This window comes from Lutra lutra, chromosome 3, assembly GCF_902655055.1.
Source record: "Lutra lutra chromosome 3, mLutLut1.2, whole genome shotgun sequence".
Lineage (NCBI taxonomy): Eukaryota > Metazoa > Chordata > Mammalia > Carnivora > Mustelidae > Lutra > Lutra lutra.
In genome coordinates this window covers 31,996,618-32,018,450 of record NC_062280.1, presented here as the reverse complement: position 1 = coordinate 32,018,450, position 21,833 = coordinate 31,996,618, and the positions used below count along the sequence as shown (strand labels likewise).

Sequence of the window (21,833 nt, the reverse complement as noted above, 5' to 3'; positions counted from 1 at the left end):
GGAGCACTGGAGCGGGCTTGAACCAGCAAACAAGAGCTAATTGTTCACTTTTCAGGAATTATACACATTGGTTGTTAATACACATTACATTGTATAAACTTAAAACCAAATAAATTTTATCAAAAACAAAGGTTACTAATATGCAGAACTCATCCCTTCCAACTTAGTTAAGGCGGGCATTATAATGTAATGCAGAGGTCTCCCTACTTGGTGTTCACTCTCATATGTCCATCTCCTGCTTCCACTCCTCAGCCCTGATCTTCTAGTCTTTTCCTTCAGGTCTCTGTCCAGCTGGCCAGGCCATTCACCACAGCCCACGAGTCAGGCCCCTTCTCACATCCCAGGATGTGGATGCTCACTTACCACATCTAGCCCTCTGCCCAGGAAGAGGGCTGGTCTTCACGTTTATCTGTCAGGGTCACCCCTTCGGGAGGCTGTAGGCACACCTGCCACCTGTTTTCATCTTGAACCCATAACACAGAGCTGACCGTTATGAAACCGAGCTCTGACGTTCCCCCTCTTCCAGATGAACGTCCAGGATTCTCCACGTCGTAAGAGGTGTGAGCTGAGGAGGGCTGCTAGCGTAATGGTGATGGTGCCATGGAATGTTCGTGCCCCGTGGTCCTGCTCATGTCCAGTCCTGATGCGCTGCTTTTATCTTATGACCGACTACTGCCGGGCCTTTATCATGACCTGGTGGATCTGGTGGGGCTCAGCTCCTAATGAGTAATTATGGTAAAATTCTTACCTGTGGTCCCATCTCTAGCAGGGCCAAGCAGCTGGATGGAGATGGTTTTTTAAAAGGTGTATAATTCTCCACTGTATGGTCTTGCTCCAGAACCCCAAGGGCCTGCCTGTGGTGTGATTCCTTTTGTCAGTATGGACACCCCGACTCATCCAGCCTTTGCCAGATTGGCTTTTCCCAGTGGCAAGCTGCTACCCTGGACCTCCTTCAGAGCCCTTTCCTGCTCTGGGCTCCACTCAAAGACCAAGGCTTTTCCTCTCACCCAGCGTCTGGGCTGGGGCAGTCGTCCTAGCTCTGGAATATGCTTCCCCCACAATCCAAGAGGCCCACAACATCGCACTTTCTTCTTTTCGATGGGGTGCATGATGCCACCAGTGGCCTTCTACTTTTGAGGGGATACCTCAGTATGCCCCCAACCAATAAATCTTTAAACGTTTTGCAGATGTGTCAGGTTCTGAATCTTTGCAAGTTCATGCAAGCCACCCTTTAGCTCATCTAGCCAGATCAACATAATATTCATGTGTATAATGTGTTCTTTTGTTTCTTCCATGGGAATGCAAACTGTTGCTCAACCTCTTTGCTCATAGCAGTAGAAAGGAACACCTTCACCAAGTCAGTGACACCAGGCTATGTACCTGAGGCAAAGGGGCTGAGCGGTTGGGATTGAGTGTGCAGTAATCTACAGGTCTCCCCTAGGAGTCTTCTGGGCTCTGCAGGAGCCAGACTGGTGAATTAAATGGAGGCATGATGGGGGCCATGATGCCACATTTTTCAGATCCTGAAGGAAATGTGAGCTCCTAAAACACTTAGAAATTTCCTAGGTGATGAGAATGACTAAGATATCTTTTGTTATATTAATGAGTCGGGTTTTGTACCCCCCACCTGAGGAGGATGGCTGTTTGTTATTGGAGCCAACCAAGCAATTAAAAGTTTGGAACTTTCAGTTCTGCCCCCTTGACCTCCTGGGAGGGGCGAGGTGCTGGAGATTGAATTCAATCACAATGGCCAGTGATTTAATCTTTGCAATGAAGTCCCCATCAAAATCCTAGAGGGTGGGGTTTGGAGAGCTTCTGGGTTGGTGAGCACAGGGAGTTTTGGGAGCGGCACACAGGGAGGGCACGGAAGCTCTGCGCCATTTTTTATGCCTTGCTCTGTGCATTTTTTCTTATACTTGGTTATTTCTGAGTTAAATTCATAATAAAATGGTCATCTGGTAAGTAAAACATTTCTCTAAGTTTTGTGAGCTGCTCTAGCAAATGAATGGAATCCAAGGAATGGGGGTCATGGTAGCATCTGATCTATAGCTGGTTGTTCAGAAGCACAGGGGACAAGCTGAGCTGGTGGCTGGCATCTGACATGTAAGGGGAGTGGGCAGTCTTGTGGGACTGAGCCCTCAATGAGTAGAATCTGAAGCAATTTCTGAGTAGTTCAATCGTGGGATACCCAACTGGTTGGGATCTACTCCTGGTCCACTCCTTGGAATTGGGTCTCAGAGCTTTTAGCAGTTCTCTCTCATCTGCCACCCTCCAGGAGCATGGTATTGCTTTGGATTTATTTTCTTGGCCAGAGGGCATTAGCTTCAGACTTCTACTTTGCGTTCCCCTCTTTGATATCTGTTACCCATCAGATCAAAGTGCAGACTGCCAAGCATGTTGATCTCATTTATATATTTTGGGAGAGGAGAAATGGCATAGAGGGGGTCTGGAGATGCAGTGTGACCCCCCCCCCCTCTGTGTGCCAAATGTGGTCAGAATTCCATTTATTGCATGGCTTCTATACGCCCCTCCTCTAACAGGGGAAGAAGCCTGGGATGCTGCAGGTGTCTGGGTCTTAATTTCATTTCAGGTCCTGTGTCCAGTCATTCTTGAGGTGTCTGGTAGTCCACTCTCTCCAGTACACAGTTATACACAAATGACTGTGGACCCCTTTGCAGGAGTCCTCCTGGGAGGATCACTCCTGTGTGGACCTGGCGTGATGTTGCAGGATCCTTTCTTATGGGAGCCTGGTCATCAGCCAGGGTTCCAGGTCAGATAATTGGTTCTGGTCTGGAAACTGGGAGAGGGATTGAGTGTTTATGGGTGTGGCTGCCCTCAGCCTACAGGTCATCTACCCTGGATTTCTTCTGCTGGTGCAAACTGAGTAGCATCCTTGTCACTTGTCCATTTCATTCCCTCAGGGCCACTTTATTCTCTTAACCATTTCCATCACCACTGCAGGTGGGACCCCTTTGGCTGCCACTCCAATTTTGCCAGCCATCCTGAGACCTTCCAGACTTCTGGCAGTGAAGACCCACTGCCAGATCTCCATTATCATTGCACTGCTGTCAGGGAACCAAGCTCTGTAACAGCTTCTCCTACCACCAGCCTGTGGAGGATGGCCACCACTGAGCTTCTTAGTAATGCTTGTGCCCTTCTACTGACACATTCCTATGGCTTTGGTGTGTCTTGTGTCTTCTGGGCCCTCCCATGGAACTGGCCAGACGCAGTATGTCCATTCCTGCATGCCCACTTCCCTGAGCCTTTTAATCCCTTCCTCTACCATCTGCCACCACAATTCTGCTCCCTGGGCATTGGCCATTGCTTTTTCATGCCTCTGGGAGCAATGCTAGGAATGACTTAGCACCCTCTCCTGGGATCATTGCCAGGTTTGTTAAATCCTATCTCCTGGGACAGACAGACAAAATTCACTTCAGTCAACAATTTTATGTCCTGCCTCCCTTAATGAGGCATTCTCTGAATTCAACCGCAGGTGTGCTTCCCCTGCTACTGTAGTCTTAGCCTTACTGCTCCTATGGGGTTTATTCTTTTCCAGCCTTATCAGATCAGCACATTCCCCAGCCGGGATATGCTATGACTTAACCCTTGTTATGAACCCACCGGCCAGGATTCTGAGAGGGCACCTGCCAGTTCTGTTTCTAATACAGTCGCTACAGAACTTCCCTGAGTTCTAGACTCCTTAGGGGCCTGGCTCTCCCTTTCCACAGGACTTTGCCTTGTCTCTTGGGACACTTATTACATTATAGTTTTCCCCACTAGGCCGGAAGCACCATGAGATGGGCAGGAACAATCTTCATTTGATCCACTAATGTATTCCTTCTGCCAAGTTCTGGTCTTGACATGGATATTTAATGTGTAGCTTGAATAGGCCTCCTGTGATAAAGGCCAACAGGTACCGAATGTTCACCAAGGACGAGGTTCTGTTTAAGCTCTTCCGCATGCATTAACTTATTCCATCTTCATCTTAATCCTCTGTGATAGGAACTACCTAGTGGTTCCTATTTTGCAGAGAAGGCTGTTAGCTTACCCTCTACCTGTATCCTCACAGCAGCCTATATATTCCATTGTCACAGTAATCATTGCATTAAGTCTCTTGAATTAGCTTCTACCCTAGACTTTGAGCAATATGTGAGTACAGAATCATAGACATTCAATGAACTTTTTTTGTGTGGGTGTTTGTGTTGGAATGAGTGTGTAAGTTAAATCTCAGAAACTAACTAAAGGGGTTTAAACATTTTGTAATTTCAGTCTTTGTTGCAGGCACATTGCATTATGTATTGTTCTTTATTCATGTATGCTGTTAAAGAAAGGTCAGATCTTTTAATTTGAAGTTCATTAAGCCATTACTGCGCTCACCTTTCCAATCATCTGTGACTAGTAAACAAGCCATATGTTTTATGGACCAGGATATGTAAAACTTTATTCTACATGAGGAACACGCTCCCTTTATGTGTTCCCTCCTTCTTTTGCAAATGCAAATCTATTTTTTATGTCTGTCAAATACCAGCACACTTCCAGTGATTAACAGCCCAGTGTTAATGTGATGAAAGAAATTAATTTTAGATGTGTTTGGAGTTTAAAGTAATTTGTGTAAAAATAAGATCCTGCTGTGATTCAACTATTTCCTACCAATCTGAAATATGCTGCTCTGGAAAATGTGTTATTGGCACATTTATCATAGATCACAGCTCATTATTTCAAGGGCTGACAAGTGTCTCATTGCTCATTTATTAGGGAACTGAGCCTTAATCATATCTGTGGTTTTAAGAGTTTCTGTCCTATTAGATTTGTGACTTTTTTTTAAAGGAAGAATTTTAAAAGGAAAAAATCTCCCAAACCTGGAACTGAAAGGATGATAATTTTATAGAGTATTAAAAAAAGAGTTATAAGGACTCACCTACATAAAAAGGATGGATCCTATTTTATTTTTATATTCTGATGAGCAAACTCTATTTTTTTTTTATTCCTTCGGTAGTTTTAAGGACAGTTATATTCTGAATTTGTAAAACTTTCTGCCTTCTAGAAATTTCACAAACCTTGCTTTTTCTTCTCTCTTTTTTTCTTCTTGGATTTCTCTAAGGATCAAAGAGATAAAATAAGTTAGAAACACAACACCAAGAACGAATTTACATGACCAGAAACAGTGCTTTTCAAAATGTTGCACTTCTTAAAACATTTTTTGAATCATTTCAACAAATATTTGAGCCCCTGCCTACCACATATCTGTCACTATTCTGAGTACTTTAGCTGTTTCAGTGAGAAAATGGCTATGATAATGTGCCTATAGGGAGCTTACATTCTTTTTTTTTTTAAATATTTTATTTATTTATTTGACAGAGAGAGAGATCACAAGTAGACAGAGAGGCAGGCAGAGACAGAGAGAGGGGAGCAGGCTCCCCGCTGAGCAGAGAGCCCAATGCGGAACTCGATCCCAGGACCCTGAGATCATGACCTGAGCCGAAGGCAGAGGCTTAACCCACTGAGCCACCCAGGCACCCTGGGAGCTTACATTCTATTAAGAGTAGACATCAAGCAATAAGCATGATAAATAATAAAATTATAAACTATGTTAGAAGGTGGTAAATGCTGCGGGGAAAATATAATAAGATAAGAATGAATGGGAGCACAGGGGAAGATTTGCAATTTTAAATGGTATCACTCTTAATGACATGCTGACATTTGAGCAAAGATTTAGCAGAGGGGGATTAAGCCGTGGAGATATCTGGGGAACATTCCAGGTATAAAGAACAATGAGATCCAAAGCCCTAGTTTGTGTCTGTGTCTGGAATGTTCAAGGACCTGCTAGGAGGCTAGTGCAGGGAGAGCAGGGTCATCAAGAAGGAAAGACAAAGACATGAGCTCAGAGAGGGGCCCAAGGAGGGTCTTGTGGATCATGATAAGGACTTTGGCTTCTACTGTGAGGAAAATGGGGAAACCAATTTGTTTAAGAAGAGGAATGACAAGATCGGTCATGAGGTTCACACTGCTGGGTTAAGAATAGACTGTGACTACAGGGGTTGATGTAAGGAGATGAGTTAGAAGATTTGCAACAGTTTGGATGCAAGATGAGGGTGGCTCAAATGGTCATGGATGTGATTAGAGGTAACTAGACTTTGGATATAATTTAAATGGAAAGACGACAGATTTTCTAACAGATTTGGTATGGGATGTGATTAAAAGGAAGAAATCAAGGAAAGACCCAAGTGTTCTGGCCTGAGTTAGTAGCAGGATAAGGTTCATTAACTGAGATGGGTGAGACTGGGGGTTCAGAAAAACAGTGATAGTGATGGAGGTCCAAAGCTCAGTTTTGAATCCATTCAATTAGTCACACTTGTTAGATATTCAAATGAAGATGTTGAGTAGTGATCCAGATAGGAGATATTATCTTTGTAAACTCTTGTCGTATAGATAATAACTTAAACCATGAAACTGGTTGAGATCACCTATAGAGTGAATGCAGGTTAAAATGAGAGGAAGTTTAAGGACCTTTTCCATTTTGTATTTATTTTTTATAGTCGACATGATCACTAATTAGCACAATGCAACAGCGAGTACAACTGGCGTAAGCGGGTTTAGAAACAAATACAGTGACTCCAGGGATGTGGGTGACTCACTTGAGTGGAAGGCTGGTGGAACTGAGTGGAAGGTTGGTGGAACTGAGTGGAAGGCTGGTGGAACCGAGTGGAAGGCTGGTGGAACCGAGTGGAAGGCTGGTGGAACCGAGTGGAAGGCTGGTGGAACTGAGAGGAAGGCTGGTGGGTAGCAGGCAGGATGTTGTATGGAGAGGGTGACAGAAGCTGGTTAATGTGTAAATTGGTTGGGAGGAGATTATTTAAGAGGATTTTTATTTTACTGATGTAAATATGCCAAGAAAGAGAGTAGGAGAAACAATCAGCTCCTTCACTGGACTGCTTCTTCCAATCTGTACTCCACAATAGACCCAGGCAGAATCAGGGCGTGGGCTGGATATCATCTCTTTGGCCTCCTGTTCTCTGTCCTTTTTTTTTCCTGTCCTTTTCTAACTTCCAGAATGCATGGGCTACACTCCCTTGCATCCTGGTTTCCAGGTGGGTTCTTCTAAGGGAAAGGCACCTGAAGGCAACTGAAGAAGGGAGGAGGAAAACCTGGAGTCTAAATTACCCTGACTGAGGAGGAAAGCCTGGAGAATGTATCCTCCATCTTTGTTGCAACTGATAGTGTCTATGTCTTTCCATGACCCCAACTTCTGATGAGTGGTGGCTTCAACTCTCATCTGGGCTCCTGTCGCACCATTTTTCCCCTTGCCCCTTCAGACCTAGGGCTCATATTACTTCCTGCTGCTAATAGTCCTTAAGGGGCTCAACATCCATTGTACACACCCTGCAAAGTTCCCTTCATTAAGCTTTCCTTAGCTAAACTCTGAGAATGCCATCTTTTTTTTTTTTTTTTTTTTTTTTTGACGGGGACCCTGGCTGATACAGGGGAGGGGCTCAATAGAGTTGCTTTTAACTACATAGTATAATAAGCTAATAAATACAAACTCCCAATTCTTCTTCCTCTTCCTTTTTCTTAATATTTCCCCACTGGCTCATCTCAAAGAAGATCAAGGAGAAGTCACTGAGGAATTGCACATTAACCTAAGAAAAAATAATTCACAAATGTATGATTCTTATTATTATACAGGAAGATATAAAGACTGTCTATAAATAATATTTATTATTTGAGCTGAACAATAAATGTCACTGAGTTATTCATCTCAGGAAAACATATTTGTTAAAAATGAGGCTCCAAAATGCCATCCCTGCTTACAAATTTATGAGGAAGAAATTCTAGAATGTTGTTCTGCTGCATTACTCCACAAAATGGTCCTGTGTACAGAGTCTGCCATAATCGACAAACACCATTCTCTTATTCGTTCAATAAACTTTTATTGAATATTTTTTATATGCCAGCCACAAAGATAAATATAACATAATTACTGCCTCAAGAATTTTACAGTCTTTTTTTTTTAAGATTTTATTTATTTATTTGACAGAGACAGAGAGATCACAAGTAGGCAGAGAGGCAGGCAGAGGGCGAGGGGGAAGCAGGCTCCCTGCTGATCAGAGAGCCTGATGAGGACCGTGATATCATGACCTAAGCTGAAGGCAGAGGCTTAACCCACTGAGCCACCCAGGAGCCCAAGGATTTTACAGTCTTGAAAGCTATATTGACAGATAGTTCCTATACAGTGTGATAACTGCTTTGATTGAGAAGAATACAGACACAAAGAAGCACTAAACAGGGAAATCAGGAAAGGCTTTCTAGCCATGGTGACACTTGAGATGAATCCTGCAGGATGAGTAGGAGTTAGTTGAGTAAAGGAGGGTGGTTGGAGGACAAGAGCTTTGAAGGAACACCTGAGAGTCTAGAGATACGGGTTTTGGCATTTATAATGTATAAATAGCTGTGAGAAAAGCCAAGGATGTGGGTGGGGTCTCCCATGGAGGGGATTAAGAGTAGAACAAAGAAGCAGAACCAATATTTGTAGATTGGGAATATAAAGAGAAGCCCACAAAGGAAGAAGATAACAGAGAGGCTAGAGGACAACCAGAATAGAAAGGAAGGGTTTAACCATGTCAGGCATGACTATAAGACCAAGGATCCTGACCTAGGGTTAGTTTGGATGGTGTAGTTGAAGAATGGGATATAGTGCTTGTAAGTCAATAGTTTGGGGGGATTAACCATGAAAAGAGTGAGAGAGAAAAGGTGTAGCTAGAAGAGACACCAGGTAATTCTTGAATTTTCTTTTTCTAAGTTTGGGAAGATGTGAATATCTCCAAATACTGTGAGAAAAAGAACATAGAAAAGAGAAAGTAAAAACACAGGATAAAGGGGACGCTACCATGAATTAAAATCTGTTCCCACCCTGAAGGAGAAGAAAGGAAATATTAATAAGAATGGACAGAGGAACTATCTGCAGACTTCCTGTTAGGACAGAAAGATAAGACCCAGTTTATTGGAGATATTGTAAGTTGAGTTTTACTATGCTGACTTTCTTGTTCTTATTTAACTTTCAGATACAGACTTTATTTCTGAGGTCCAGCATATCATAATACCTATCCTGGTAAGTACTGTGGAATTCAGAGGCAGAGCAGAAGAAATTCCAAAAGCATCTCGCTCCCTTCTCCAGCATCTCACTCAAGAGCCTTAATCTCTGTTTGAACAGTCCCAGGAATGGGAAGTACAATACCTTAATAAATCTTTTTATTTTTGGACAATTCCAAAAGTTAGAAAAGTCTTTCTTAGATTATGCTAAAATATGTCCTCCTGCCTTTTTTCTCCAATTGTCTTCATTTTGTCTTAGGGCCCATCCTCTGCTGTAGTGACTTTGGAGTCCTGATTTTTTCCCTTCTCCAGGATTCATCTGCTGCCTCACTCCCACTGCTATTCACGTGACATTGGGCAGACCCTTCTTGATGTACAGTGTTTAGAAATGAACACAACACTCCCAAAGTAACCTGAGAAGCCCAATCCAGAGCCAACTATGCCCTCTCAGCCTGTAACCTCTGCCACTGCCTATTTTCAACACTGTATTCATTGAATCCCAACTTGACCTTTCCTGTCTCAAATGTTTGGCTTGGAAAGTTTAGAAGTTTGTACAAACCAAAGAGTTCAATACCTCAGATTTTCTTATGCCAATTCTCGTCCTCATTTTAAATTGTTTTTACATCAAGTGATGCTCTTATTTCTGTGCAGAGTTTTTGAGATTGAATTCTTAGACACAAAAGATCAGTGGGCCCGTTAGAGCTTATTCTGTGGAGGCCTTAAAATTGAGGGCAGAGAAAAAAGAAAACCCTTCCTTTTCTATACTCTTAAGCATAATGAGCTCAGAAATATTTTTGTTACCACCTTAAAAAGTCTCTGCTTTGGGGGTGCCTGGGTGGCTCACTTGGTTAAGCATCTGACTCTTCATTTCAGCTCAGGTCATGATCTCAGGATCATGAAATCGAGCCCTACCTTGGACTCCACACTCAGCATGGAGACTGCTTGAGATTCTCTCTCTTCCTCTGCCCCTCCTCCTCCTCCCTAAAAAAAAAATTCTGCTTTTGGGTAAAATGTTCAGCCCTATGCATCACTTGAAGAATTCTTGCAAAGTGAATAGTTCCATTAAAGGAATATGCCATGCATCATAGTATTAGCCACACTCATTTATTTCCCGAAGAAGTTATAGTTATGTAAAAAAAACTTAAAAATGAAAAATTGAAAAACCACAAAGGAAATATGAAATTTAACTTGCAAAAGAATGCAGATGGTGAGCCACTGGATGGTTATTTGCTTTGCCTATTTCTTCTGGGAGAAATACATTAAATGGGGCAGGGAACCCGCTCAAGGAGTAGACATTATTGAATTTGCCCTCGATTGACTCTCCCTATATTTGGTTAAGATTATGTATTTATCTGTTTCAACTCTCCCTCTTAGTTCATCATTGTTCGGGTCCCTCAGGAAATGAGATCTTCCTAAGGAAGGATCTAATGACCACACTCACTAAAGGAAAAGTAATAGAATTTTTGCTGACTGTTTTTTCCCCCTCTCACCATTAGTGCTTCCTTATGATCATAATGAAAACCTTGAAATATTAACTCAATTAAATGTTTTATAGTGAGAAGGAATTAGCATTTTATAGAAGTTGAATTTCTGGCCCAACAAGGGTTTTAGTGGGTTGGCAAAAGTAGAAGAGGTGGTAAAGAATCAATGAACGGAACACAAATCTCCAAGCATGGACATTGGAGGGATTTTTAACAGTCATATTTTGTTCTGATTAACTCTCCTCTTCCCAGAAGCAAAGAGGATGTCCTTTGCTGGGGCAGTGCAGCTAGGACAATCTGTCATCTTTAATAATACCACTTATAATAAGAAAGCCATTTTCAGGCTCTTTTGTTTTAATTAGATGCTGGGTAACTATCATCATAGCTCATTCTATTCTTTCTTCAAGAGCTCATATATTATAGCCTTTGTGGAAATAGAAGTCTTATTTCATGGACAACTGTCTAAAGTCATTCTGGCTAAAGCATGTAAATTTTACGTATTATTCCTTAAAGGAGGGTTTTTAAATTTTATTATTATTAATTTTGTGGTATGAGTGAGGTTGCCCACAAGAGCAGATCAGGGGTGAGAATAGACCTGTGTTAGCCCAGCCAGTTACAGCCAGCCCAGCCAAAATAGGTTTATTTTGGTAGATATCAGAAGCCTCCAGTAGTCTGAGGTAGGTAAAGGCTATACGTTTCCTCCTCTACAGCCTTGCAACCATGTGGTATGTTATAACTTCATAGAAGTTTTCTACTCCTGCAAGCAATTGTCAGCAACCAGCCAGAAACCAACTGTTTGGCTGGCTCTTCCTCCTCCTGTGGTTAGTGAGGTCTCATTCTCTGTCCTTCAGTCTCCGGTCTTTCATTGTATCACACCATCTGGTAGCAAGTTCTCCACATGAAGGATTCTTTGGAGGCAGATTTGAAACTATTCCAGCAGGAGGATTCAGCTAATCCTTCTGTTGGAATAAGGTGACAGAATCCTCCCTGAAGCTGTGGGATTCAGGACCAAACTGGAGGCCAAGGACACCACTTGGAAAGGTGTCAGGCTGCTGGGCTGGCTAGGTTCCTATATCTAATCCACTGTGATTAAATATCGCTCATTTCACCCATGAAACATTATTTCTACTATTCCTTATGCAGATAAGCTACCTCTATAGTGCTGATCTAGATAGAGAGAATTCAAGTGTTTGTGGTTTGGATGCTAGGTAAACATTATAGATTATTTATGACTTGGGCCCCTTAAATACTAGCCAGTTTTCTATCTATCTATCTTTCTATATACCTATCATCTATCCTCATATATATATCCTCTATCATCATCATCATCATCATATCTATTCATCTATCTATAACTCACTCTGTGTATAGAGTAAATTATGGATAGTATAACATTAAGACTCATGAGATATTAAGTCACCATGAAGCTTCTACTTCCCTTTTATTTTCACTGTTTTTCTTTCCTCCCTCCCTTCTTTCTTCCCTCTCTCCCTTCCTTCCTCTCTCCCCCCTTCCTTTTTTCCTTCCTTCCATCTTTCCCTCTTTTTTTTTTTTTTCTCTAAATCTCTCTCTTCAGAAAGTGTTCATTGGATAACTTCTTGGAGAGTCAGAAGACCTGAGCTGGAAAACACCCATTACTAGTTTATTAGTATTAGGATGACCAATGGCCCTAATTTGCCTAGGGTTGAGGGGTGCTCCAGAACCTGAAACTTTCTATATTAAAATGGGAATAGTCTCAGGCAAACCAGGATGGAACCCTATTTGTAACCCTGAATTATTTAACTTCTAAAGCTCAGGCCTCCTACCTTTAAACTAGGATGTGATAATACCTACCTGCTAATGTGGTGGTGAAAAACTAGTAACAGTTGATAAATGGTGTGTGAAACACTATATGATGATGTAGAGGACACTTCATTTCCTTGACATCAACTTTCTCCCCCAAGGAAAAGTCCTGCTGGTTGGATGACTAATTTGATGAGCACTTAAGGTAGAGATAAAATCACCTGGAATCAGTTGTAAGGGGAAATAGATGGCACATAAACTGTTCCTGAGGGGAGACTGGGTAGCGTGGCAACCAGGCTTTGTCTTGCTGAGTGGACTTCATGCTCAGGGTCTGGATGAGAGGATAATTTCTAGAGGCTCTATCCATGAAGATAGTTGTGTAATGAGAACCAAAATATCTAGCATGGAGATGAATGAAGCCTTGTAGGATGTGTGGTATATTTTCTCATCTTCTTATGAAACATACATCATGTTCTCATGTGTTTGCAGTTACAACTTACTGTCTTATTTTTTGGTTGGGGCGGAGAACTGAGTCTAGCATCAAAAAAACCACGACACATGAAGAGAGGCTACTCTCTGAAGGATAATGATAGGGCCTACCTCATAGGCCTGTTGTGAGGATTACATGGCCTCTTGTATATGTGACACGATGTCTAGAGAAAACTCACAAAACAGTGCCTGGTACAATTTAAGTACACTGTAAATGTTAGGGTTTTTTTTTTTTTTTTGGTTTACTATTATTATTAATAATAATAATAATAATAATAGTGATTATTAGAATAATCTGCTCTCAATGAACACTAATTTCCCTTTCCCTCCTCTTGGACTTTGCTCCCAGGTTCTGCACATCCATGTTTTAAATTAGCTGTCAGTGTTGAATTAAAATCTAGATGCTAGAGGCGCCTGGGTGGCTCAGTGGGTTAAGCCTCTGCCTTCAGCTCAGGTCATGATCCCAGGGTCTTGGGATCGAGTCCCGCATCGGGTTCTCTGCTAAGCAAGGAGCCTGCTTCCCCTCTCTCTCTCTGCCTGCCTCTCTGCCTACTTGTGATCTCTGTCTGTCAAATAAATAAATAAAATCTTAAAAAAAATCTAGATGCTATTTTTATAGGAACTTCAAAAATCCTGGGTAATGTAACCCTTGTCTGTGCTGGAGATGCTGCCTCTCCTTGGCTTTGCAGGGTCCTGACAAAGTCTTTCCCCTATGGGGACCAAACTGACTATTCTCAGAGGCCCGATTTTTTCACTTCTTCAGAGTTCCTAAGGCTTGGTTTCAGACATGGCTGAATCTCATATATTTTTATAACTGCTTTGGTTCTTTTTTCTAAATTGGAGGAGAGAAAGTAAAAATAAATTTGGTGAAGACATTCCAGCTGACATGTAGAGCAGGAAAATAAGTATTTTTTGGTAGTTATTGGTGTCCTGGATAGAAGCTAAGTCTTTTGACCTCCAAGATCTCATAGGTCAAGAATCCACATTCAGAGCCTCATGAATAATTGAAGTAATTACAGAGATAGTTGCTAGAAATCCCACTTGATTTATTCAGCTTCTAGGTGTCTCACTTCTGGGTTATTCATTCAGAACTGCGTCTAGATAAAAATGACAGCTTCTATTACCCAAATCCCAGATCTGTGTATTAATGCCTATAAATTTGAGTAATTTAAGGGTGGCTCTTTCAGTCAAACCCAGAATATATTGTGATCACATAAGAATCTCAAATGTTTTTATATCCTACCCCAAACTACGCTTGCGTAATGGCTAAGTTATCGCTAGACAGTTCCAGAATGCTACTGTTGAAAGCTTAAATGATGGTGAGCAAATCATACCCAATCAACAATGCAAGGTCAAGCTAGATTTTTCATGGGACTTTATGTTAGCATTGGTAGAAAGGACCTCCAGAGGCAGGAGGCACAAACATTATTTGGAAAAAATGAACTTTCCTTAGAAAGGAAATCTATCTAATTAAATGTTGACAACTAGTGAATACTCTTTTTTTTTTTTTGAGCTTTGTAGCACAATAGTGATTGAAGAATTCTTGCCTAATATTGGATGAGGTTACCCATCCTTTTCCTGTTTTCAGTGTTTAATGTAGATGAAGTATTTTGGAGGCATAAAAATGCTCTTTAAATATTAAACGTAATTCAACAGTCAGAATAGTTTCCTCTTCTGTGTTGAAAATCAACATGACCGTTCATGCATACCTAAAGTCAGAATTTATGACATCCCAGAGAAATATGGAAACAAAGAAGGATCTGTTAAGTGTTTCCTCATGCTTGTATACAACAGTAATAGAAATAAGTATTTTTATATTTTTAGTTATATAAAGTTATATGAAGAATAGGGCTCGTCTTTTTCACATATAGAAAAATGTCTATACTCAAAATATTTGTAATTTTTAACCACTTACTAATAAAGTCAACCTAGCAGTTTTTTGTCTTACACAACTGTTCTAATGCTTTAACTCTTTCTTCTTTAATTAATACTTTATTTTTTTGGAGAAGATTTAGGTTTACAGAAAATCTGAGGGAAAAGTACAGAGAGATCCTAGAGACCTATGCACCCACACATGCATAGGTCCTCCTGTTATCAGCATTTCCCACCACAATGGCACATTTATTATAACTGAGGAGCCTACAGTGACATGTCATTATCACCCAAAGTCCAGAGTTTACATTAGAGTTCACTCTCAGTGTTGTAAATGCTGTGGGTTTGGTCAAATATATAATGACGTGTATCCACCATTAAAGTATTATACAGAATATTTTCACTGCCCTAAAAATCCTCTGGGCTCAGCCTATTCATCCCTTCTTATACCCTAGCAAGCAGTTTTTCCTTTTCCAGAATGTCACATAGTTTAAGTCATACAGTATGTAACCTTTTCAGATTGGCTTCTCACACTTAGTAATATGCACCTAAGATTTCTCCATGACTTTTTATGCCTTGATAGCTCATTTTTTTTGAGCATTGAATAATATTCCATTGCCTGGACATACCACAGTTTATCTATTCACCTACAAAAAGGCATCTTGGTTGCTTCCAAATTTTGACAATTGTGAATAAAGCTGTTATAAACATCTGTGTGCAGGTTTTAGTGTAAATATGAGTTTCCAAACCTTTTGGGTAAATATCAAGGAGCATAATTGTTGGATTGTATGGTAAGAGTATATTTAGCTTAAAAGAAACTGCTAAACTGTCTTCCAAAGTGACTGTACCATTTTGCATTCCCACCAGCAATGAATGGAAGTTCCTGTTGATCCACATCCTCATCAATGTTTGGTGCTGTCAGTGTTTTGGATTTTGGCCATTTTAGTTAGTGTGGAGTAATATCTTATCATTGTTTTCATTTGCATTTCCCTGATGATAGATGGTGTGGAGCATCTTTCCTTGCATATGTTCATCGTCTGTGTATCTTCAGTGAAGTGTCTGTTAAAGTATTTGTCCATTTTCAAATTGAGTTTTCTGTTTTCTTACTGTTGAATTTTAAGAGTTCTTTGGGTATTTTGGATAACAGTCCTTTATCAGACATACATGTCTTTTAAAAGTATTTTCTCTCAATCTGTGGTTTGTCTTCTCATTCTCTTGACATTTTTTTTTTAATAGAGCAGTTCCTAAATTTAATGAAGTCCAGCTTATCAGTTACTTCTTTCATGGGCCAACCTTTGGTGTGGTATCTAGAAAGTTATTGTCACACCCAGTATTATCAATATTATCTTCTGGCAATTATATAGTTTTGCATTTTACATTTGAGTTTGTCATCCATTTTGTATTAAATTTTTTTTAAGATTTTATTTATTTATTTGATAGAGTTCACAAGTAGGCAGAGAGGCAGGCAGAGAGAGAGGAGGAAGCAGGCTCCCCGCAGAGCAGAGAGCCCAATGTGGGGCTCGATCCCAAGATCCTGGGATAATGACCTGAGCCAAAGGCAGAGGTTTAACCCACTGAGCCACCCAGGCACCCCCATTTTGTGTTAATTTTTGTGAAGGGTCAGTGTCTAGACTCATTTCATTCCATGTTGTTCTAGCCCCAGTTGTTGAAGAAACTGTCTTTGCCCCATTATATTGCTTTCACTTTTTAGTCAAAGATCACTTGACTGTATGTATGTGTGTCTATTTCTGGCCTCCCTGTTCTGTTCCATTGATCTGTTTGCCCCCCCCCCCATTTTTTTGCCCATAGTATCTATTTTTTATTTTATTAAAAACACCATTTTGGTTTCTTATACCTCCCCCTAAAAAGGCAAACAGTTTGTGAGTGATTAAATTTTACTTGCTATGGAAAATTAAAGGTCTGTAAAAAAAATAAATTGGAGAAGACAAAAGTGTATTTTTGGGTCTTATCCTTTATTTCTGAAAGGAACATGGTTTTATCAAGGGCTCTACAATCTGTATTGATGCAAATGAAATACCAGAGATTAATTTACCTGAGAATTCAATCTGAAAATTATATAAATATTTCTCTTTTCTTAGGAAGCTGCTTAGATTTACATGTTTGGGAACACTAAAATCTACAAACATCAAGAATCAAGATGGCCATAGACTGGGAGAAAATATTGCAAAAGACACATTTGATAGAGGACTACTATCCAAAATACACAAAGAACTCTTAGAACTAACTCAACGATAAGAAAATAAACAACCTGATTGGAAAAATGACAAAAGATAGACATTTCTCACCAAGAAAGATATTGGAATACAAACAAATGTGTGAAAAGATGTTCAACATCACATGTCCTCAAGAATTGCAAATTAAAACGAGATAGTACTCTGTAGCTATCAGAATGGCCAAATCCCAAACACTGACAATTCCAAATGCTGACATGGATGCAGAACAACAGGAACCCTCATTCATTGCTGGTAAGAATGCAAAATGGTACAGTCACTTTAAAAGACAGTTTGACAGTTTCTTACAAAACCAGACATATTCTTACCATGTAATCTAGCAATTGTCCTCTTTGATATTTACTCAAAGGCATAAGAAATTGATGTCCACACCAAAATTGCACATGTGTGTTTATAATAGCTATTTATCATTGTCAAAATTTGGAAGCAACCAAGATGTCTTTCAGTAGGTGAACAGATAAAAACAGTAGGTGAACAGATACCCTTAGACAATGGAAAAATTGCTCAGTGCTAAAAAGAAATGAGCTATCAAGTCATGAAGAAATATGGAAGAAACTTAAATGCATATTACTAAGTGAAGGAGTCCAATCTGAAAAGGGTTCCATACTATATGATTCCAACTAAATGATGTTTTGGAAAAGGCAAAGCTAAAGAGAGATTAATAAAATCTATGGAAACGGTAAAATGATCATCGGTACCAGGCGTTAGAGAGAAAGATGAATAGGTAGAGTACAGAGGATCAATGAAACCACTGTGTATGATATTATTATGGTGGATACCCATCATTACACATTTATCCAAACCCTAGAATGTAAAACATCAGGAAGGAACACTAATGATGTAAACTATGAACTTTGAGTGATAATGGTGTGTCAGTGTATGTTCATAGGGTATAATAGGTGTACTACTGTGGGATGGGATGTTGGTAGTAGGGGAGACTGTACATGTCTGGGGAAAGGGGATATGTAGGAATTGTGTACTTTCCCTCAGTTTTGCTGTGAACCTAAAACTGCTGTAAAAATAAAAATTTACTAATTAGAGAAACAAAACAAAACTCCTAAGCATAATTTATTCAAAATCTTCTTGAGAAAGAAAGGAATTTATATAGCAAGCGTGTAAATATGTCATAAATTCTATTCATAAGTAAAAACCAACATTGCTTTTAGTGAGCTGTATTTTGGCTGGCATTATACTATAAACATAGAATATTTAATTAATGTTAATTACAATAATATATTAAAAGATTTATAAGCAGCAAAAAATGTCTTTTTAAAAATTTTATTTATTTATTTATTTATTTATTTATTTATTTAAGAGAGCATGAGAGAGAGAAGCTGGAGGGGCAGGGAGCAGCAAAAGGAGAGGGAGAAGCAGGCTCTTTGCTGAGCAGGGAGCCTGATGCGGGGCTCAGTCCCAGGACCCTGGGATCATGACCTCACTGAAGGCAGACATTTAGCCGACTGAACCACCCAGGCACCCTGCAACAAAATATGCTTTAAATCTGTATTTTACCCTCTCCAATTCTATTCCTTTTCTTTTCTCCCCCCCAATTTCCACTATTTCTTATCCTCATCCTTTATTCATAATAAAGCTATACTTGCAATGTTTTAAAAATGAAACTATTCATGTTTGCATTTTCTATTAACAAATGAACCCACCCAAAAATCTCAGGAGAAAAATCTTCTTGTTGAAGACTTCTAAATTAGAAGTACATGTAAATATGCATACTTCTCAGAAGGCTCATGTTTTGTGGTTTTTGTGTTCCTAAAATAAAATGACATATTGGAAATTGGATGCAAATAGCTCATCTAATGAGCAACTCTGTTCTCTCTTGAGTACCAAGAGAATAATCAGGGAAGTGACCAATTATCTTGGATTAATATTATGTCCTCTAAAAAAATGAGTAGTTCCTGAGTGCATATGTGCACATGTTGTTTGGGAGAGGGGAGTATATGTGACTTGACCCTACTTTGTCTTACACTAAGACATGGATATGTCCATGGATATGGATCTGTTTTAGACTTTTCAAGAGTGTTTTATAAACCACAAGTTTTGGCTTATTAATGGGTCATAAAATCAGCTGAGTAGATTGCAACCAGTGCTTTTTTTTTTGTTTTAATAGAATAGAAACTATCAGAATATATGGCCCTTAGGAAGGGTAAGTAATAAAACATGAAACTTTATTTTCAGAATTAGTTACTGCATTAAGGTATACATTATATGTATATTTTATTGTGACTTGCAAGCAACATAGATTGAAAACCACTATTTTAGATCACTCATGTCTCTCTTTAGCCATTAAGAATAAAAAGCAATAAAGGAGCACCAAGGTGCTCATTCAGTTAAGTGTCCAACTCTTGATTTTGGCTCAGGTCATGATCTCAGGGTTGTGAGATTGAGCCCCAGGTTGGGGTCTGCATTGGGCATGGAGCCTGCTTAAGATTTGCTCCCTCCTTCTCTCTCTGCCCCTCTCCCCTGCTCTCTCTCTCTAAAAAAATAAAAAGGAACAAAAAATAATATCAATGCCAATACCTTAAATGTACCCAGTTGCTCGTCCTGTCAATGGACTCCCAGTACTTCATGAATAACGTGATCTCATTTATAAAGACAGGAGTCTTGTATACAATGCAGAAAGCAGCTGTCCCAGATGGGAAATGGAAGCCTACAAAAGACTCCTGTGAGGGTTGTGAATGAGCTGGCCAGAAAGACTTTAAGTGAATGTGCATGAGCATGATGGTGGAGATGGAGCTAATCACCCTACCTTCTCCTAAATACATGCAACCCTTTCCACCACTTGCCCAAAGTATGTGCCCCATGTTTTCAATAAATCTGGTACAAGGAAGAAATATTTAAACCTTGCTAGAAGCCATAAAGAAGCCTGGATATTCAAGTGTACATAAATATACAGTAGATTTTGATTCTGCTCCAGTAGTTCTTGGGTTTTATTTGTGAAACCTCTAAGGATGATGACTAGTCCTTATGCAGGTGTTATCTTCATGACAGATTAATTTAGCAAGAGAAGAGAAAGACAATTGTGTGTCATTCACCAGGCTCTGAATTAGAGTGTCCCATGGAGGCTCAGGCTACTCAGCAAAAAATCAAGAGATGCTTCAAATGAAGAAGACATACCCACCCATAAGGATGACCATTTCTCAGCTGTTTCAGTAACTCACTGCCTAGCATTGAACTCCTTTGCGAGTATTGGTGTTGACTCTCCAGATGGATGGTTTGCTCTTCGAGAGATCATGACTCATATTTCACTCGTAGCACCCTCTACTTGACAAGCTCTGGCACATATTTAAGTAAATGTCTGGTAGTTGCTGGTGAAAGAACACTTAGGATAAGTAAACAACTGGGACTCCACGGCAAGTGCTGAACAGAAGAGAGCAGCAAAGCAAGGAATAATAATACAACCAGTGAACATTTGTTTAGTGCTTGTTACAATCCAGACACTTGACATGCTAAAGGATCTGAGCACTCAATTCCATCATGGTGGTGGGGCGTGTTTCCCCATACCACCAAGCAATGCTTTGATACCAGCTGTGTGTCCTGCAATTCAACTCAGTTCAGACACTGTCTACTTGGGCATAGTGTGAGATTCCATAAGTCAAGGGCTCAGTCCCACAAAACTGCCCTCTCTCCCATTTCAGACAGCAATGGCATGCTGACATTACCGCCTGTGCTTCTGGCCATAGACTGGAGGTTACAAGGACTCTCTCTTTGGGTTCAATTAATTTGCTAGAGTAGATCACCGTGCAATTGTCTCCACTTTATAGAGAAGAAAATTGAGACTCAGAAGAGTGAAATAATTCACTCAAGGTCACACAGTGGCACAGTAGCTAAACTGGGATTCCAGGTGTGTCTTGCTCCAGAGTGGGCACTCACTGCTTGGTGCAAATCAGGCCAGTGACCATATTCTGTTTGCTGAGGCAGGTGGCATCAGGTCCTGCAGAGATCCACTATTTATCAACATGTGATTTGGAAAAATTTGCTTCTCCTTTTTGCGCTCTGGTCTCTCCTATTAAAAAGAGATAATGATCCCTCCATGGTTAATTTGTGAGACTTCATTTGAGTGAGGGAAATTGCAGGAAGCATTAAGTCAGTGTCTGGCATGCAGACAAGGCTGTAGGTTAGTTTCTTCCAAGAGCCAGTGTTCCTTAGCCTGAAGCATGTCAGTCAGTAGTTACAGACAGTGGACCATGTCCAGGCTCATCCAGAGACTTGTTGGATGGGATGTATAGTGAGCACTGCTCTAGCTTATTGGCAGCCACAGACCCTTGGGGGTCTGCTGTGGAGGACTTGACACACCTTTCACTTTGCTGTTGAGGACTTCCACGCCTAAGTGCACACTCTGCAGGAATGGGCTGGATTATGGGGTATCTTTCCTTTCACAGGTGCTGTTTCCTACTGCAGTCTTTCATTGTCCCTTTCCCGACACCCCCAGAGAACACAGGAAGCAGGGACTTAGCTCTAATGCATGATGAATAAAAACACCCTCAGTTGCCTCCTTCTTGACTGTGTAGCAACAGTCACCACCTGCTTTATGATGCTCCAGCCATGTGTGTTTTCCTCTGCTCCTTGAACACCCCAGATTCTCACTTCCTAGCCTTTGCACCTGCTCTGCCTTCCATATGATGCTCTTTTCTTGGCTTTTTGCACTCCTTGCTTCTTCTCATCCTACAGATCCCACTGGAGATGCCTTCCTGACAGCCTCATCTATGGGGCCAATGTCTCTCAAGTGTTATTCTCTAGAATTTACCCATTTTTATTTCTTTGTTTATTTTATTAATATTTAAAATTGTAATATAGACTCCATGAGGCCAGGAATGCTTGCCTGTTTTGCTCACAGTCCCTAGTGCTGTGAACAGAA

General features: G+C 40.4%; 1 long non-coding RNA gene across 1 annotated transcript; it reads left to right on the top strand.

The window, feature by feature from the left end:
* Window positions 1–3,733: 3,733 nt before the first annotated feature.
* LOC125095744 (uncharacterized) lies at window positions 3,734–17,321 on the top strand. The gene is made up of 3 exons (XR_007125937.1): window positions 3,734–3,913; window positions 8,798–9,009; window positions 16,811–17,321. It is a non-coding gene; the product is annotated as an uncharacterized LOC125095744 (long non-coding RNA).
* The last annotated feature ends 4,512 nt before the right edge of the window (window positions 17,322–21,833 follow it).